Below are 17,399 nucleotides of genomic sequence, written 5' to 3'. Positions count from 1 at the left end.
TGAGATTTACATCTTAGGGCTATAGATGTTAGTTAGGAGTGGGGACCCACACTCTCCTTTGAACTAGGAAGTCACAAGAGCAGCTTATAAATCTATTTAATTTAAAAATTAAAGGATGGTAGGATGTTTCTAAATCTAGTGCACTAGACTTAGAAAACTGGGAAATGCTACAGGTCAGGCCCTTCATTTTGCTGGAGACCTCTCCAGTGGTTAGTCAGAGCATCACTATGCTAGATCTTCATGCTTCTCTCCCGCCCCTTGTGCTAGATTCAATCCTATCAGATCACCATGCAATTGAAATTCTACTCATGACAAACAAAAAAGTATAATTATTTGTTGTCATTGGATAAAAGGTAAAGAAGGAAACTGGTGTTACTCAGTCTGTGATCAATAGCTTTTTCCATTTTAAAAATACATTTGTTCATATATAGTAATACAGCTTACATGTATGATGACAGTATAAAACGATTTGATACAGTTTTAAACAAAAGAATAAATTACAAGTTACAAAGCCCGTCCTCCTAAGACAAAATGCCTCTGTTTAAAACTGAGAGATGGCTCAGTGGTTAAAAGCACTGACTGCTCTTCCAGAGGTCCTGAGCAACCACATGGTGGCCCACAACCATCTGTAATGGGATCCAGTGCTCTCTTCTGGTGTGTCTGAAAATAGCTACAGTGTACTAATATATATAAAATAAATAAATCTTTTTAAAACCATATCAAAGCATTCTATCACAATATTTTTGATAAGTAATAGATGCTACTATGCAAGATAAAATGTGGTTTTACTACATATATATAAGAAAAAAACTTTAAAAATAAAGTCACCTCAGTTTAAAAAGAGCTCATTTATTGCAATACTATATTGTTATTGTACTGCATTAAACCTAGGACACTGTTGATTTAAAGATCTACCATTATAGCATGCTGTCATGCAACAGTTTCCTGTGAGATTAAAACTTTTCATTCATTATCCATTTTCAACTCAAAATCGCTTCAGGAAGTCCCTGAAACTGAGCAGTTTAACTAGGCTCCTCCCCCTACCCATGAGTAACAAGTCAAATTGCCAAGAGTCCCAAAAGTAAACAAGAGTGTACAGAGTCTCTCAAATACAAGCTGCCAAAAAAAAAAAAAAAAAAAAAAAAAAAGCCTCTGAGACTAGAGCAGTTGTCTGGAAGAAGAAGCAGAAACCACCTAAGCTGCCTGGAAGAGGTACCAAGAGCAAATGAGCTACCTGGAAAGGATACTCCAACCTGCTGAGTTGCCTACAGGCTTTGCAATGTGCTACAACTTCCCACCTTTGTGAGATGTTGCTCAATGCCAGGGTAGGCTTTGGTGATGAAGTTGTCTTTGAATCATTTCCACTCCTGCAAGTAAACCCTCATCCATATTCCTTGTAAGTAACCTCCCCCAAAAATCATTGGTTTTCCAAGTTGGACTTTGGTGGTATCTATATATCTATACTTTTATCTGGCATGGGAGTCTCTATCTGCAATCAGATGCTCCAGTAAAAATCCCAGGACATTTTGATTTCCTTTGCCCTAAGATCCTACTTTATAGCCCTAAATGACTTTTAGCACTGGTGAAAAATAGCTATTTGTCTTAGGGTTTCATTGCTGTGAAGATTCACCATGACAAAGGCAACCCATATAAAGGTAAACATTTAGTTGTGTCTGCCTTACAGTTTCAGAGGTTTAGTCCATTGTATCACAGCAGGAGGTGTGACAACGTTCAGGAAGAAGGTGCTGGAGAAGGAGCTGAGAGTTCTGCATCTTGATCCAAAGACAATGAGAAGAGACTGGCTTCCGCAGACAACCAGCAGGAGGTCTCTTCTGCTTGAGATGGAGCCTGAGCTTAGGAAGAGACCTCCAAAGCCCACCCCCACAGTGACACACTTCCTAAGGGTGCCACTCCCTATGGACCAAGCATGTTCAAACTACTACAGTAGGTCAATGTGTTTTCTCAGAAGGAATCGCTGGAAGGGCTCCGCTTTGGACGGTGTACGTACCTGGCTTCCTACTCTCCCAATCATAATTCTGATTCCAGAGACAATGTTTCTACACGAGAACTAAAAGGCTTAGCAACAGAAGGATAAAGAACATAAAGCTAGGTGGGCCTCATAGGCGCTCCATCCTGACCTGCAATGTCTCTTTCCTTTTACTATATCTTTCACTCCTAAATAGTAAAACCAATGACTTGAAATGGTGAAATCACTTCTCAGGTAAACCCCACAGTTCAAAGAAAAACAGACAGTAGAATTAGAATTGAGGAAACGTTCACCCACATGGTATCTCGCTCAGAGAGAGTGAGAAGTCCATTCAGTACCCAATTAACAATCGCTGTTTTCTCTGTGTAGGAACTGTCAGTATGTAAGTTTCAGGATACCATGGTAAGAGGGAAATGAAGTGGCCAGTGTATTCCATACATCAGAGAAAGGAGAGACCAAGAAGGGGAGGAGATGTGCTAACCTAAAGCCTGCAGTGGAAAAGCAGTTGCCCCTACTCTGGGACCTAGTAACTTCAGGGTGCCATGGGAGCACTGCCCAGACTTTCTGGACAGGAGAGAATTTGAACTGGGCTTAGAAATATGGTTAGACTTCCATCACACTGGAAAATGGAAGCTTATTTCAGGTAGAGGTAATGATTAAAAGTAAACAAAGATGGACAAGTGGAAGATGGACAGGCCCCATCCGGGAATCTACATAAAGGAGAGTACTGGTGGGCAGGGTCCGCTGACAGAAGTATCAACAACGATGGGGCTGGTCCTTGCATACTGTTGCCTATTCCTGCCATTCCTTTTCTATAGCCTCCTGCCTACTGCTTAAAGTCCACACTCGTCAAAGAAATCCAGAACTTTCCGAAGAACAGCCTTAATCGGCTTCCACCAAAGACTGATGTTCCTCAGGCATCCCTGAAGGACACCTTTCAGCCCCACTCTATGGGAACAGCCTCCATTCTGTCCATCTGGCTGAACAGCCACTGCTGTGAGGCCTCTCAGCCTGCTCTTCTGCTGTGACTACAGACTTGGTGGCTTCCTCCTCTTCGCATGTACTGACACGTGTACACGTGTGTGATTCTCCCACAGTGATTCTTTATGTAACCAGACTCTGTCATGGTTGAATGGCTTGAGCACCAGGCTTTTCTATAAAATCTGGAATTACATATGTGTTTCATAAACATTTACAACATTGGTGTGAAGTTTCGGTGAAGATCAGCCCATACATTCACAAGTTTGTGAAGTTCCTGAGCTGATTCTCTCAGAAAGGCCAGTTTTACACAACAGCACTAGGAAGCCAGAGCCAAAGAGTATATTCTGGGTTGAGTATATCTGCAGTATATAAGAGGATATTCTGGGTTGGGTATATCTGCAGTATATAAGAGGATATTCTGGGTTGGGTATATAAGAGGATATTCTGGGTTGGGTATGTAAGAGGATATACTGGGACTGCAGTGGGAGCTGACCTCCAACTATCACTGTGTGTGGAAGGTGATGGAAGGGGAGAGGACTTGCCCCAGTGATTGTGAAGCTTCCAGCACGACTTGCCACAATGTACAAATTCTGTACTCAAGTGAACACGCTCTGTGTGTCTGATGTGAAGCAAGGGTTATGTTGTTTGAGTCCCTTAGGCATGTTACTCTTCCCTCTGTTATAAAGAACAGACCAAGGCAGCTATTGTTCAGACATGACCTGACCCCCTTTCCTAGGCTCATATGCTGTCTTTGCCTTCATGGTGCTAGGATCCAGCAGTGGAGGAGACATAAGAAATATTTGCCTTACCCCCCCTCCTCACTCTGCATTCATACAGATCTAGACCTTGTCCCTTCTTGCTCTCTCTGTTCAGGGAATTTCTGATCATAGATGCCCATAGGTTTAGCCTGACAAAGACAATCATATGGAAGCTGTCTTAGTCAGGGTTTCTATTCCTGCACAAATCATCATGACCAAGAAGCAAGTTGGGGAGGAAAGGGTTTATTCAGTTTACACTTCCACATTGCTGTTCATCACCAAAGGAAATCAGGACTGGAAGTCAAGCAGGTCAGGAGACAGGAGCTGATGCAGAGGCCATGGAGGGATGTCACTTACTGGCTTGCTTCCCCTGGCTTGCTCAGCTTTCTTTCTCATAGAACCCAGGTCTACCAGCCCAGGGATGGCACCACCCACAATGGGCTGGGCCTTCACCCCTTGATCACTAGTTGAGAAAATGCCTTACAGCTGGATCTCATGGAGGCATTTCTTCAACCGAGGCCCCTTTCTCTGTGATAACTCCAGCTTGTGTCAAGTTAACATAAAACCAGCCAGTACAGAAGCCAAAATACAAAGAGAAAAAGCTAAAAAGGATTGAGGCACAGGGAACACATTCATCTGGGTTTATTCTCTGCATAATTTCTTCTCCATGTGTGATGGTTGGAATATACTTGGCCCAGGAAGTGACACTATTAGGAGGTGTGGCCCTCTTGGAGTGGGCTTGGCCTTGTTGGAGGAAGTGTGTCACTGCTAGGGGTGGGGGTGTGAGACCCTCCTCCTAGCCACGTGGGAGACAATCTTCTCCTGTTTGCCTTCAGAACAAGATGCAGAACTCTCAGCCTCTCCTGCATCATGGATGTTATCATGCTTCCTGCCATGATGATAACAATCTGAACCTCAGAACTGGTGAGCCAGACCCAATTAAATGATGTTCTTTGTAAGAGTTGCCTTGGCCACAGTGTCTGTTCACAGCAATGGAGACCCTGACTATGACACCATCCAGTATACATAGCTATGCTTATAAAACTAATGCTTGGGGTTTTCTGCAAACTCAGACTTCAGTTTTGTTGAGTAGACTCCTGGGCCAGACACATAGGGTTCCAGGCATTAAAAAAAAAAAAAAAAAGTGACTCCAAATAAGCATCACACCCCCTTCTTGGCCATCAGGAACTTACCGGGCACTGTCAGAGCTCCCTAACTTGAGTGCAATAAACTACTTGAGATACAGAGCAATGTATATGGCTATAGCACTAGATGCACTAAGCTGTGTACAAAGTGTACAGTTGTCTCTAAAGCTGTATTTGTATTATAAGGAATATATCCACCAGTTTAGAGATGAACAGAGAAGGTCTGCAGGCAAGGGTATGTGTTGACAAGTATTGGCTGTTCTTCCAGAGGACATGAGTTCCATTCCCAGCCCCTATAGTGCACCTCAGGAATCTCTGTAACTCCAGTTCTAGGGGATTCAGCGCCCTCTGCAGGCCTCTGCAGGTACCAAGGGACTGGTGACAGTAAATGACTCATTCCTTTCTTGTTCCCTGGTTTCCTGCCCAGAGACAACAACACCTCCTTCACTCTTTGTCCATCTTGCAGATCCACTGTGCACACATGTTCAGACAAGTGGACACATCATGCTTCTTAGTCTGGTTATCAGTATTTTCATGGGGAAAAAAACGAAGGCAACTCCTCCAAATAAAAACAAGTAACAGTCATTCGATACCCTCCAGGGAATTATCACTTGAACAGGCACTATGACTTCTTCAACTAAAAGCTGGATTACTCAAGGGAAGAAATTCAGGAGCAGATAATCAAAGATAAAGAAAATATAATGTTGTGATTTCAGATTTCATTGTCTTAAATTCTTTCCCCAAACACATCTTCTCATGAAAAGCCTCTTCGCATGCTTAGATGATTAAGGAAGCCCCACAAAGCACTGTCCCTTCTGCTCCTCTCTGCCTACACCTGCCCCTGGGGGTGGGAAGCAAACAAGGTCTCACTGGAATTTTGAATCCTGAATAATGAGTTTAATGTGAGCATCACCACTATACCTGGACAAACATCTTCTTGAATGACCATAAAGTCATCATGCCCAACATAGTCAATAATGTCTTGGTCTCAATTTAATACTAAAGTAATTTAAAATTTATACTGCTATTTCATAATTATTTAAAACAAAACCCACACACCACATTCGATCACTTCCTTTAATGAGGAACAGGTACTTGCCCACTGTGGATGTCCACTGGATTGTCTGTGTGTGTTTTCTCGTGGTAGCGTTTAACTTGTTTCCTTTTCTTATTATCTGGGTTTTAGTTTTAATTACACTAAGTTCAGTGTTTTTGGTGGGTGGGTAGGCAAAAGACTGTTTTATAGAGACAGACATGGAGGTGCAGTCCTGAAATACCAGCTGCTCCACAGGGAAGGAGATCAAAAGTTTAAGGTCTGCTTGAGCTCCAGGAGTTAAAAGTCAGCTAAACTTTGTAAAACCATCTAAAGAATACAAAGTAAAAGGGAGGGCTTGAGGGAGGGGCCTGGAGAGAAGACAGTTCAGAGCACTGTGAGCATTTCCAGGGGACCTGGGTTTGGTTCCCAGTTCCCACCTGATGGCTAACAGTTGTCTGTATCTCCAATTCCAAGGAATCAGACGCCCTCTTCTGGCCTCTGTGGGCACTGCACACACCTGGTACACAGAGACATGCAGACAAGACAGCCATACGAAGAAAATAAAATGAATGCTTTTAAAGAGAGGGCTGGGCACAGGTGTCAGTGGTACAGTGCTCACCTACTGTGTGTGAGGCCCCAGTACAGTCAAAAGCTGAAACCAGAAAGCCTTGGGATTGGTGCTGTGCAGCTCCAGCATCAGTCAGTGTACAATGCTGACAGGTTACAGCCTCCCTGTGGTGGAACTCCGGTGTTTCAAACCGTGAACAGAATTCAGCCAGCTGAAATTTTTTGTCAATAAGCCATTACTGGAATCTCTATGCTCATATTGCCAAGGAGTGCTTTGTACTATAATGGCTGAGTTGTGCAATTGCGATAGAGACAGTGTGGTCTGCCAACTCTAAAATATTCATTATCTGGCTCTTTGCAGAAGGAATTTGTGGATCTCCAGCTTAGAGCTTTCAAATAAGAATAACCTTGTCCTTCAAATGAGGACTGGGGGAGGGGGGCTCTAAATAACTAACTGACATCGTCAGTAAACGGAAGTCAAAGGGCCCACCTGGCCTTTGCTCCCACCCCCACCACCCTGTCTCTCCTGTCCATTTTCTCTCCCACTTAAGCCATTAAGTGTTCTAAAATTCAAGTAGTCACACAGTACTAAAAACTTCATCCTGTTCCTAGCGCGGCCCACCAGCATCCGACTAAAATAGAGCTGAGATACCTTAGTGATGTGCAGAAAAGAAGGAAGCCAAAGCTGGTGGCTGTAGCCCTAAGTGATGGAAAAATCAGAGACCCAGCTTAAAAGCAAAACTTACAAGTTCTGGTAACAGGAAATCAATGGTGCCCTCGGGCCGGGTTTATAGCACTGGGAGTGCCACTCATCACTATATTGATTTCATGCTCAAGTTGGCTCCTCCTGATTGCAGAGAGTGGCCAAGGGTAGTCAGAGCTGCATGCATCCTTGCTGCCCCCAGAATGGGCTGAGAAACTTGGCATCCAAAATGGCCTTTGGTCCTTTCCTTTGCTATGATCAGGCCTGCGTGTCCATCGGTGGACTGAGACAACCCCAGGAGAGTCACATTCATGGTAAGGTGGTGCTAGAAGTAGAAAGACACTTGATTCTGTCAAGAGGGAGGGAAAGAGGAATGGAAAATTGGGTTTGGAAAAACTGCGCTTACGATCATTGCGGACTAGTAAGTACTGACAGAAAATTAAAAGATGTCCCAGCTAGAGGAAAAGACATTGTAACTGAAGTCATAGTCTTCAATCAACGATGTTAATTGTTAGCATACCAGAATAAAAATTGGTCTCAGGATGAAGATATTTGATGATATTCTGATGGTGTTAGCTTATAAATCCAAAATTATTTCATATAAAAACTACAAGTCCCCATCAAAAAATCAAACGTTTATGAAATAGTTTTAAAATGTGTTTCTAAGACATTTGAACTAAACCGTACTTAAAAGATGAAGAATTATTGATTATTTTTCAAATATTAATTAATATCTACAGTAAGTGAGGTAAAATGATCAACAAGAATCAAAATTATATGACTTACTGACTTGTTTTCTGTCAACTTGACACAAGCTTGAATTATCACAGAGAAAGGAGCCTCCCTTGAGGAAATACCCCCAGGACATCCAGCTGTAAGGCATTTTCTCAACTAGTGATCAAGGGGGGAGGGCCCAGTTCATTGTGGGTGGTGCCATCCCTGGGCTGGTAGACCTGGGTTCTATAAGAAAGCAAGCTGAGCAAGCCAGAGGAAGCAATCTAATAAGCAGCATCCCTCCATGGCCTCTGCATCAGCTCCTGCCTGTGAGGTCCTGTCCTGACTTCCTTTGGTGATGAACAGCAATGTGCAAGTGTAAGCTGAATACAATTTGCTTTTCTTTCCTCCCCAATTTGCCTCTTGGTCATGATGATTGTGCGGGAATACAAACTCTGACTAAGACAATGACATATAGGACAATATTCTGAACGTTAAAAAAAAGCTGAAAAGGTGTGATTTTATGTTTACCCTACTAACTGAGTAACAAGGTAACTTTAGATGCTTCAGTTTAGAGTAAGGAAGCCAGGAACATCAACCTTTTGATATTTATCTTACAAGAAGAAAATAAGAGATGAGACTTTGTCTCAGGGTTTTACTGCTGTGAACAGACACTGTAACAAAGGAAACGCTTATAAGTACAAACATTTGACTGGAGGTGGCTTACAGGTTCAGAGGTTCAGTCCATTGTCATTAAGGTGGACGCGTGGTAGTGTCCAGAGAGGCATGGGACAAGAGGAGTTCATTTTGTTCCAAAGGCAAACAGGAGAAGACTGACTTTCAGGCAGCCAGGATGATGTTTTTAAAGGCCATACCCACAGTGATACACTTCCTCCAACAGGGCCACACTTTCTAATAGTGCCACTCTTTGGGCCAAGCATATTGAAACCATGACAGGCCTCATAAGATGTAGTTTAGTACCTATACCTTATGGTGTCCTGAAGGATTATGTTTAAAGAAGAAATTCTGGTTTAACCAGGATGAGGATTATATATATATATATATATATATATAATTACCCTGTAGCTGTCTTCAGACACACCAGAAGAGGGCATCAGATCCCATTACAGATGGTTGTAAGTCACCATGTGGTTGCTGGGATTTGAACTCAGGACCTCTGGAAGAGCAGTCAGTTCTCTTAACCACTGAGCCATCTCTCAAGCCCACATCCCTATTTCTTAAAGATGCATAAAGTATGCATCCTCTTAATAATGTACCTATGACAGATAACAAAATTGATTCCCAATACAAGACAGGTTCAAGAAACAACCTAATGAAATCAAGTTGTGTTGATAAAGCTAAATTTGCCTAGCACATGAGGTGGCACCTGGAGGTGATCACCTCTCGTCCCTGTCACCTGGACCAGGCTCTGATCACTATTATCACTAGATTTCCAGCGATGTTTCCCCTCTCCCCGTTTTCCTGAGTTTTTGCTATTTGCTCTTACTGGTGACATTTTCTCAGGAAGTAAGAAAGAATTCTAGGTGGCTGGGCCATGTGCCGCTTGACTTCCCGTAACCTTATGTTATCACTGATTAAAAAATGGAAACCGTGGCCTCTGTCTAGGAATAGGGTGAGGATTTCTCTGCATGTCTGACTTCTCGGACCTCCTGCTCTTTAGTCAGTGTTTAGCTGTCAGCTCAAAGCATGTTGGTGTGGAGCTCCGGGAATTAAATCGACCGGGTTTTTCACCTACCATGTAGACCCTTCGTTAGCCAGTCTCCTGTGACAGACACAGCAGAAGCCCTCCATCTCACAGGACAAAGGGACCACATGTAACTCAGAGGCTTGGTGACTGCAGCTACTACACCATTGTTATCCAGAGCTGCAGAAATGCCTGAAACACAATCACACCAAGAAAGGTGAACCCATGTGATCAGGACTCATGAAAACAGCTTTCTGAGCCTCAGAAAGTAATATTTGGAAAGCATTTGGACCACCACACACACTATATAAACAGGTTTTATTGGTTTGGACCTGTGGGGTTTCCTACTCTTTTTCTTTATTGGGGTACCACATATGCGCCTGAGCACATCCCCCGGGAGAGCCTCGGGCATTGGCTGTCATCTGTAGGAGCATCAAGTGTGCTGCGGCTCGTGTTCACTTCCTTCGGGATCTACACATCTTCTCCCACTTACCATCTGCCTTCTGCTTCTTACTCCCCCCCCCCCCCCCAGATGGCGGCTGCTTGAAGATCAGAACAGACCCGACCTTGGGCTTCTTTCAGATCCTATCCATCCCAGATCCTGGTGTGGCTCAAAGGTGATCCCATCCCATCAAGCAAATAAAGGCAGTAGAAGCTGAAATAGACTGTAATGTCTCAGCAGAAATATTCAGAGCAATTGCCACAGTGAGACAGAGTCATTTCTAATGAATACAGTTCAAGAAACGAAAACAGCAGAGTGGGAGGAGCCAGTGAGCATCCAGGTAGTAACTGCTCTTCCCTTAATCTTCCTCTTCCTGAGATAATTATCACCACCAGCTCACAGTGAAGTCCTTGAGCTGGTTTTGCTCTGGTGTGGTTTCTTTCACCTTTCTGGTGTTGTGAATTTAAACCAGGACCTCATGAACACGAAGCAGAAACTCTACCATTGAACTCAAAGCCCCTGAAACAGGGTTGAGAAGGATTCCAGCCCCTAACACCAATGGCTGCTCCTCCAGAAAAACCAGGGTTTGATTCCAGGCACCCACATGGAGGCTCACAAACATCGGTAACTCCAGTTTCTGGGGATCCAGCACCCTCTTCTGCCTCTTCTGTGTACAATGTACACAGGTATATGTGCAGGCAAAACATTCACATACATAAAAATACATAAATATATATTTATAGTATTACGATATTATATAAAAACAGCATATATTATGTAAAACATGTATAATTATTTATTTAGATAATATATCTAATACATTTCTAGATATTATATATTTATATATAACATATGTTTATATATTATACATAATATGCACTTATAAATATTGTATATGTTATTTCATGTATATGATGTGTATGAGAAAGAGAACATTGTATGTCCTGAGGTATTTCTAAAGATTACTTTATATGAGTTGCAGTTAAAACACCATACATGCTAAGAGAAGATCAATAGAAGATCAATTTCTCCCAGTGTACAATGTGAAACCCTTCCAGTCTAGAACAGAGTATTTGCAACAGGACCCTGTCGATAAAGAGGTAGCAGTAGGGTGAGCCATTCGGCAGTGCTGAGCACCTACAACAGGGTGGTTGTTCAAGCGTGTTGAGTACCTACAGGGTAGTCACTCGGTCCTTCTGAGTACCTACTACAGGATACTCATTCAGCTGTGCTGAGCACTTGACCCCACTGGACCCTTCTCAGTGTTTATGACGGCAGCAGTCAAAATCAGAGGCTGACAATCCCAGACCCAATAGCTATAAGACACATAAGTTCTCAGTTTTGTTTGCTACCCTGAATTTAACATTTCTGTTCCCTAAGAACAATGACGGATAGTCCTTACAAATAGCCACAGAAGTATCCCTCTTTTTATTTTAAGTCTATCCAGGAAAATAATAAGACTCGTCTTCCCCAGAGGTAATTGCAGTCCTTCCGAGAACATGGGACAGAAAGCACTGAGAACAGTTTTAAATGACAGTGTTCTTACTCTTTAGAAGGGTCCAAACTGGGGCACTTAGCTGGAGTCTCCTGCTCCAGGATTACCTCATACACTGTCTCCAAGGAATGAAGAGATGCAAGGAGGTTGACGTGAGTCAGGCAGCAGAGGGTGTCCTGTTAGAGGTGACTTGGGGGATGGGTATCACTCAGGTGTCCGGAAACTTCTACAGAAATGTTAGGTGACATTCAGTCTTTGATAAAACCAAGTGAGCGAACTGAGGTCCGTAATGTGGGAGATGAAGTACCACTCAGAGTCTCCAAAAGAATCTCCAGAAATGGGCTCCCAGTAGACACCAACTCAAGAGTTATTCATAAAGCTGAGGAAACCATGTCTGAGGCTCCAGAGCCTAGTCTAGTAAAATAGTAAGAGATGACAATTTGGAAAGGCAAGACAGTAAAAGTTGCCTATGTTAATCCTTCCAGACTCCAAGAAGTTCAGTGAGGAGGGAGACAACTCATTTTGAGGTGGAAAGAAAAATTAAGCCCACAAATCCAGGCCTTTGAGTTGAGGTTTGGTACCAGGCTCACCACTGTGAAGCCCAGTGCTGGGTGGAGTTTCATGTTCCCTGTCCCCAGTCTGTCACAACAGACCAATAAATGTAAATAAACCATTTTCAGGAAGAGACTTATAAATAGCTAGCAGGTATCATGAGATAATAAACAAATGCTGCAGATCACAAGCGACTAGGAAAATTAAAATCAAAATGAGATGTCACCTCACTCGAGGCAGACTGACTAATTATCAAAAAAGCGACCAGTTTGTATGCAAACCTGAAGAACCAGAGAACAGTGACCCTCCACACACTTCTGGGAATGCAACCAAGCTGCTGGAATTGAAGATGTTCTAATGGGATCGTGTTTTTCAGTCTCACTATGAGACCATTGAAACAATGAACCCCCAAAGAAATGAGAACTGCCCCAGGAAGGAAAAGACCAGAGTGGGAGTTTGTCTCCCAGAAACATTTTACACAGGTCTGTCAGACCACCTTACAGGATGAGACTGAAATCCAGGCAAGGATAGGTCAGTGGTGGGTGGGGTCATACCTCAACCGGAGGGGGGAGGGGCTGGGCCATCTATTTAAATCTGATCTCACATCAGGTCCCCAGGACAGACTTGTGTGTTCATTGAGCCTCTCTGTTCCACTTCCCAGTGTGACTACACTCCCATATTCAATAAATCCCTTGTTTGTTTGTTTGTTTCTGCTTTCATTTTTAATTTGGCCCTTTTACTTGGATTATTGAGGATGGGTAACCAGACTGACTGGACTTGGAGCACAGATTTTGAGCCTCACTTTTGATAACAGTATAAGCATTATGGGTAATAATATGGGAATTTCTTAAAAATAAAAATGCCATATGATCCATCAATCTGATTACCAGGGACAGGACCAGTGTAAATACAATCAGCAAATCCAAAGGGTAGCCACATGCCCATGTTTATTGCAGGAATATTTATAGTAGCCAAGAGACAAAGCGTAGGTCCACCAAAATGATCAGGACTGGATACAGCAAAAGGAGGAACACATATACCATTAGATATTATTTGGCCAAAGAGAGAGGATGAGGGAAAAAGGAATCCTGTCATTTGTGACACTGTGCATGGAACTAGAGATCACTATTCAGGGAAGTGGTACAACCACAGAAGGTGCCAGCTGATCTCATCTACATGAAGAACCTAAAACTGTTGGTCTCATAGACGTGGAGACAAGGATGCTGGTTGATAGAGGCCGCCGAGAGAAGGAGGAAAGGAGAGAGGCTGAAGAAGCATTGGTTAGTGGGTGCTTGGTTAAACATGAAGCAGAAATTCTGCTGCGCATCTATTTGCCTGACAATAATATGTATTCCAGACAGCTGCCAAGAAAGGAATTTAAATGTTTCACCACAAAGAGATGATACAAATTTTCTTTGAGAGGATAGACAAGTTTAATCTGGCTTAGACATTATGGAATGTACGTTATGTGTATAGAAAGATAATGGGTACATACATATGTACAAGTTTTCTATTCTTATGTATACATTTTATAAATAAATTTAATTGAAATGTAAAATTAAGAAAGCATTCACTTCACAGACCACGATCAGGGCTCTAAGTTTCCTGGCAAAGGTTCGAGGCACTCAATTTACCATGCTTGTGAAATGAGTTTCAGGTTGCCTTCTCTCCCAGAGGAAGGTCAGAGGAAGGCTGTACGTCTGGGCCACACTGGAAGGCAAGAGTCCCCATGGTCTTGTGGAGTCACTTGCTCACTCTGCTGCGTCCGTGGAGTCTCGTTCATTCAGCTGAACAAAGGAAATAGTTTTCCAGGGAAGATTAATCAAGCTGTTGCTGCACTTGGTGAGTTCGCCTCTTTGCATGCACATGATAGGTTTTCGCCTTTCTGTGGATGATCTGTAGCTCAAAAGTTGCCCACTTGGGAAAGTCCTGTCTGGGGTCTAGTGCCTGGTTACAAAAGCAGATGTGCAGCAGGCTGCACAGCTTTGCACACCCACTTGGCCCTGTGTGGTAGGAAAGCTGTTTCTACTTTGCTTAATGAGTAGATGAGGCCTGAAGGGATGTGATGCAGCCAGGGGTCCCTTCCCCCCACACGGCCAGATCTCATTCCTCAAATGCAGACATTCAGCAGCTTTTACACCCCGAACAAGTGTTTCCTAATCGCCAAAGTGGGACCACAGGTGTGTCGTCCAGGCAGCTAAGACTCTGTGGTTCTGAATCTGGGAACAACCCATCAGATGAAATGGAACCTGGCCCCAACAGTGGTCATGAGACTGCACATCGGGCATGTGAGGCCTCAGTCGAAAGTTACACGTAGAGTATGTAACACAGCTATAAATTGTTTTGGTTTTGTTGGGCAAGAGCCTGTCTCTGAATGAAGTAATGCTTCTTTCATGGAGCTTCAGAGAATACAAGTCTGGAATCTGGCCTACAGTTTAACACTTGTTAAGTGTGATCATTTGAGTCCCTCGGGACACTGCTGTGGGACTTCTGAAAGTCTTCATTCTCACACTTGAAAAGTGTCCACTTGCCCTTAGTCGGCAGTACAACCTTGAGTGGGCTCTGTCACTGGACCACAGAGAAGCTAAGTCACACTCACTGTCTGAGAGGATGGTATGGAACTGAGGAGCTATGATAAGGCCTATTCCTCAGAGCTGCTAGAAAGCTTGAAGTTCTCTGAATACCACTGATACCAGTATGTAGTGTCTTCTTAATTCAGAATTGAGAGAGGTTCAAACTGTCGCTGTGGTAACAGCATCACCAAGAACAAAAAATGCAAACCTAACAACATTCTCCTAGAGCAGTGGTTGCCAATCTCCCTAATGCTGTGAACCTTTAATACAGTTTCTAGCCATAAAGTTATTTTTATATGAGGAATTTACAGACTATTCCTCAGGTTAACATCTCTATCCATGATGTCACCTGTCCTGACTGAGAGCCGTGATTAGAGAAACCAGATTCCAGAGCAAGCTTTCGTAGCAAGCCTGGGCTAATAAAAACAGCCTGTGGAGTCTGAGCGATCGGTTTCAAATGCCAGACTTTAATAGAGTCTTGGCTTTGATATTAGTTGCTCCTCAAGCCTCAGGTTGCATATCTGTGAAATGGGCATGATGTCTTCAGCATCAGCTTCTTTGTCCTTTATTTGACAGTGAAAGTGTCAACTCTAGTACAGGAGACATTTTCTATAAGTAAGCAATGTTTCCAAAGACAGGACAGTGCATTGTGCAATGAATAGGAGTAAGAACCAAGGGAACCCTGATCATCGTCCATCCTCCAAGGACACATTGCTCATAGATCCAAAGAAAATCACATCTCCTGGGCCAGAGAGTTTGCACTGTGGTTAAAGTGCTTGTTCCTATTACAGGGACCTGAGTTCGAATCTCAGTGCTCTGCAATCATCTATAACTCCAGTTCCAGGGGTTCCGGTGCCTTCTTCTGACCTCTTTGAATACCAAGCATGCTGCACAAGTTGAACATACAAGCATGCACATACAAAATACACACAGAACAAAATAAATAAATCCGACTTTAACAAAGCAGAACGTCTAAAAACATCAAGACACCCAAATTTTAGATGAATTCATAGGGGTCATTTAAGGTCATCTGAAAATGTCTGATTTCACAGCGAGCAATGGTCCATCAATAAATAGAACAGAGCAGGCAGATGGTACATCTTCTGGGAATCTCATCCGAGCCAGCGTGATTCCTGGATGCGTTGCCTGCCAGCTTTGTGGCCTCCGTCAAAGGCATTGAGAACAGAGTCGGGCTCAAGAATAGCTGAGAGGTGCATTTTATTGGGTAGAAAGACAACATTCAAACTGTGCCCTCGAGTAAAAGAAGGCTTAAGATGAGCTGGAAGAAACCGTAATGGCAATAGACCTCTATCTCAGTACAAGCCGTCCTTCTTTCCCGAGTCATTGTCCTTGAGGCTGGTTAACTCATAGACGGAAAGAGTTCACAGTTTCACACGGAGGTCAGAAATCCAGGAGAGGGTTGTCCCATGGTTTTTCCTCTGCTCTGCTGGGAGCTGAATCACAATGTGACTGATAGCATTCTGGTGACCGATGGCATTCTGGTGCAAGTATGTTAGACAAGGACAGGACACAGCGCAGGGCATGAAATCCAAGATGCAAATGCTCTCTTATGTGAACAAATCGGGGTTCCTGGGAACTATGTCAATCCATCCCAAAGACAGAGCCCTAAATGACCTAATCACTCCCCATTTCACCCCTTCTCTTTACTGTCCCACTTCCTTTAACATTACCCACACTAGGGACCAAGCTTGAAACACTACAAAGCCGTGGAGGATAAATCACCTCCAAACTGTAGCATCTCTGTGACTTTGACTCCACGTTCACACCACCCTAGAAGATCAAGAAGATCACAAAGTGCTTGCAGACAGAAGCCAGAAATAGGTAGTCAAGGGAGCGACGGCCAAAGGATTTTTTATTGGAAATAACTGGAGGGCTTTGTGGCTTCTCTCTGTGTCCCAACCCTTCATCCTAGACTTGACCCTTTCCTCTTAAGGTCACTAAATGGAGTGTGAAGTTGGTCCTAGAGACCTTTATAATGGCACTTTAGGAATCATAGGAAGAAACCCTTGGAAACTGCATCTCTCTAAGGACTGTCCTTGCCTTCTCTCCAAATCCAAGTCAGAGAAAAAGTGACTAACTACAGTGTGAAGGACTCTGGCCAGTATAAGCATGGCAAACATGGCCCTGGCAGGCCTTGCCTTTCTTCCCTTGTCCCTCTGCCTTGCTGAAGGCCATTAGAGTATGCTCCTAAAGCTGCCACAAGATTCCTACCTTATGTGTCCCCTTGCTCCTCCTGAGGCTGATTTCCAAGGTCTAGCTATCAGAGTATTGAAGTTCAGCAATCCAAAATCCCCTTGGGCTCACCTAATGAACAATTAAAATGAAACACCTCATCCTAACACAGGGGTTCCCCCTTTACCTTTATAAACCATTATTTGCCTCTATCCAGAAGCAGTCCTCTGTCCCTCTTGACAAAGATCCCTTCCCCATCCTCATTGTTCTTTTTGCCTTCTTCCTCATCCTCTATCTCTTGTTTTTGTCTCTTATTCCCTGACCTTTGTCCCACTGGGGCAAATAAATCTCCTTTGAGCTGAGAACTTGGACTTTGGGTGCCTTGTGCCGAGACCTTGCCAAGGTCTTGTGGGTCTTTTCACAGTGTCCACAAACCAAATGAAGCAACTAATCCTGAGACTCACAAAGCTTAACTCAGAGAGCAAAATGTTGAAAACCCAAGGAATCATAAGTCCAGGAGGGCCTGCTGTAACCCCAGAGCCACAGTG

General features: G+C 43.5%; 1 pseudogene across 1 annotated transcript in view; it reads right to left on the bottom strand.

Moving 5' to 3' along the window:
* LOC308427385 (60S ribosome subunit biogenesis protein NIP7 homolog) overlaps positions 1-17,399 on the bottom strand; it is a 47,257-nt pseudogene that overhangs the window by 26,369 nt on the left and 3,489 nt on the right. The window contains exon 2 of the transcript in view: positions 9,648-9,788. The product of the transcript in view is annotated as a 60S ribosome subunit biogenesis protein NIP7 homolog (transcript). The remainder of the gene's footprint in view (positions 1-9,647; positions 9,789-17,399) is intronic.

Source organism: Micromys minutus (genome assembly GCF_963924665.1).
Source record: "Micromys minutus genome assembly, chromosome: 11".
NCBI classification, from domain to species: domain Eukaryota; kingdom Metazoa; phylum Chordata; class Mammalia; order Rodentia; family Muridae; genus Micromys; species Micromys minutus.
Note: the sequence above shows the minus strand (reverse complement) of the source record. Positions and strands in the feature narration are given on the sequence as shown.